General features: G+C 36.9%; 1 long non-coding RNA gene across 1 annotated transcript; it reads left to right on the top strand.

The window, feature by feature from the left end:
* Positions 1–2,318: 2,318 nt before the first annotated feature.
* Positions 2,319–3,283, top strand: LOC309702847. The gene is made up of 2 exons (XR_014275762.1): positions 2,319–2,445; positions 3,035–3,283. It is a non-coding gene; the product is annotated as an uncharacterized lncRNA (long non-coding RNA).
* Positions 3,284–3,544: the final 261 nt, after the last annotated feature.

The following is a 3,544-nucleotide window of genomic DNA, read 5'->3' as shown; positions in this document are numbered from 1 at the left end:
TTCTCCAGTTCAGTCACCTGCATATTACCATCTTCATTTATTTATTCAAAACTTAAGGAAGAGCTTTAATTTTCTAAAACACATGAAAGAAATACAAACACAACTTAAATCAAACAGCAAATAAAAAGAACACGTTCAACACAAACATAATTCTGCTAAAAAGAAAATGAGCCATAACTTCAATGGGGCAGTGAAGTAACCAGACTAATAATAAAAAGAAAAACAATTCTTTTAAAAGGATATCTCAAGTGTAAGGGGAAAAAATAAAAAAAAAAGCAAATATTTGTAACTAGAAATTTTTAGCTGTTAGCTTTTATGACAGCATATTAAACATATTGTTATTTAAATTGCCCAATTCACTCTCTATTATGGTAGTGAAAGTATGACATATATCTTAGATAAAAAAAAAACTGTATATTTTTGGGTTTTAATGTTTTTATCACAATAAAGTTTCAAAAATGAATATTTGCCATTGGCAGCAAGCAAAAAATTATCAGTCCAACAAACTTCACCCTATGTTTGCCCTAATATATTTATATATTTTTGTCTGTCTGTATAATGAGGATTTTTGACACAGAAGAATGCTATAGCAAAAGGTTATTTGCCTCACAGAAAATTAAGTTTCTTAATTCAGCTACTCCATTTAAGTGTCATATTTTAGAAAGATGGAAGGAAATTGGAAATGTTTCAGTATTAGAATTACCAACAGTATATGAACCACTTCTGAATTCATAACTGCTACTTAAAATGCTTTTCTTCAAACACTAAGGGTTAGTGAATATGCTACCTATGTAAAAGATCCTAAGGTAAAAACTGGCATAGTAAAGCTTTTACTGCTAGTCAGAAAGAACATCTGTAGTTTTAAGATAACAATTCATGCCTTTCAAGGGAGAATTGTATTGTTAACCTCGAAGAATATTGTAATTGAACAAGAAAACTGAAGTTGCAGTCAAAACATGTAACAATCAAAAGCTGGGATAATTCATTGCAATGAATTGAATCAAGTTCACTTAATATTTAAAGTTTGATGGGTCTTTTCTATTTTAGAGTTTAGCTACTCTAAGTTGCTGTTATTACTCAATAATTTCCTTGAATCAGTATTACATGAATATAAGATGACAGCTACCATGCAACTGTATGTCAGTACAGATGCTTGAAAAAAATCTGCTGCTTCTTAATGTGAACAAGTATCCACACTGAAAAAACAGGCTGAACTGGGGGACAAGCACAGAGGCTGTATACAAAAATGGAATGAATGGGCTCTATTTCCTGCAGCTGAGATTTTCTCAGCTTTGTGCATCTAAATGTTGGAGATTTTCTATGACTCAGTTGTAGTGAGTGCGATGTACTTTTTTGTGGTCTGCTGGAGGAGGAACATTGGAGGTGGTGACACCAGCATACTGAATAAACTGATTAAGAAGGCTTGTTCTGTGATTAGCTACAAACTAGATACACTTGACTGTTATCCATCCGTCCATCCATCCATCCATCTTCTTCCGCTTATCCAGACCCGGGAAAGCAGCAGCCGAAGCAGAGAAGCCCAGACTTCCCTCTCCCTGCTCACCTCCTCCAGCCTATCCGGGGGAACACCAAGGCTTTCCCAGGCCAACAAAGAGATATAATCTCGCCAGCGTGCCCTGGGCCTGCCCTGGGGCCTCCTCGGGGTGGGAAATGCCCAGAACACCTCGCTTAGGTGACAGCCAGGAAGCATACCTACCAGATGCCTGAACCACCTCAACTGGCTCCTTTCGATGTGGAGGAGCAGCGGCTCTACTCTGAGCCCCTCCTGGATGGTTGAACGTCTCACCTTATCTCTAAGGGAGAGGCCAGTCACCCTTCAGAGAAAGCTCATTCCCACCGCTTGTATCCACGATCTGGGGAGGGTGCTCGAGGGTGAGCGTCTGGTGGCCCGGCAAAGCCCACCACCCGTAGGTGGCGCTGTAAGGGTCGGGTGCAATATGTGCTGGGTGGCTTGTCGGCTACCAAGATTCATTAATGTTAACATTTTAAAATTCTGTAAAGCTTTGTTGAGTTTCAAAATGTTTAATCATTATCATTATTATTGCTGTTGTTGTTATTATTATCATCAATACTAGTAGTTGTACACAGCAAATTCAAAAGTGTTAAATTTTTTGGTGTTAATAGTCTCCTTGCAAAAGTAGAGTTAATTTTACTCTAAGCAGAGTCACATTCTTTTAATGTAACTCTGAGGTGTAAAATGATAGTAGTTAAAATCGAGTGTTAAAAATGAGTGTTTCTCTGTCAAATCTGGAGGTGTTACAATGGAAACATTAACTCTTGACCTCTTAACTCTGAACTCCTAGAGGGGCTATGACACCAACAGAGTAAATTCACAGACTCCGCCCCCAGCACCTCCAATCGAAGCTGAAGTGAAGCCGTTTCAGAACATTTTGCTCTACATATTTGAGTTGTTTGCCATGCTTGGTAAGTCATTTTTTCAAAGATTGTTTCAATTGTTATTAGCTTTTACTTCTGTGGCTCTTTGGAGTTGAGACAAAGCTGTGTGAAAGGCATTAGCCATGTTGCTCGCTGATAGCATAATATTCTGTTTTAGCTAGCTGAAAGGTATTGTTTGCGGGCAAATACCACAGCCTTGAAAAAAAGCTTGCATGTGAATTTTCAGTCAAATTTTTGGTCAAATACACCTAAAACAATGTCTAGAATGTGAAATGTTGGTATAATGGTGCTACTTGAAGCCTGAAAACGATCGCCCATAAAAAAAAAACAAAAAAAACGAGCAAACAGCAGTAGCAGGCGTCCTGACTGGATTCTACGTTAGCATAGATCCCTCCAGAGTTTTGTGCACACGGTTTAGGTAAAAATTAAAAAGGTTGAGGTTTTAAATTTAGTTCAGTATTACCTGTTGCCTGTGTCCTTGTCTTTTGGGAAAATACTTTACACAAGTAATGGCTCAAAGAGGATTCCTTTTTTTTTTTTACTGTGCTGCAATTGTTTACTGGATTATTTGTGCCATTAATTAGTGTCAACTAATTTTTATTCGATCTCCACACAGGATATGCTTGTGAAGATGGAATATGGGGGAGAGCAGAAGTGCGTTGAAGTTCCACAAAGTGATGAATGAAGGACATGCATATTGTATTGAAGAAATAAGTGATGAGAATGCTGTTATTTGCATTTACCATGTCAGACCTTTTGATAAACAAAATTCTAATGAAAGTGAGAACATGTATACTGTTACGTCTTTCAGAAAATGTTTTGAAATTGTGGTGCACAGTTCAGAATAAATGTTTTTCAAAAACCATTGCATCTTTTTAGTAAATGTTTATTTCCAAAAGAAATTTCTAGAAGTTCAGAACAGTAAAATTCCCGCTTTTTAGAATGAATTAGAAGATAACTCTTACGTAGTTAAACTAAAATACTCTTTGAGAGTTAATATATAAACTCTTAACACCAAGTGTTAAATTATCAACTCCAGACAGATTTGGTGTTTAACACTAAATCAGAGTTAACGTACCAACTCTCCAAAAAGAGTTAAATTAACACTCTCTGGTGTGGACCCATA

Source organism: Aulonocara stuartgranti, assembly GCF_965226115.1.
Source record: "Aulonocara stuartgranti genome assembly, chromosome: 1".
NCBI lineage: Eukaryota > Metazoa > Chordata > Actinopteri > Cichliformes > Cichlidae > Aulonocara > Aulonocara stuartgranti.
This window is presented reverse-complemented; position numbering and strand designations above follow the sequence as displayed.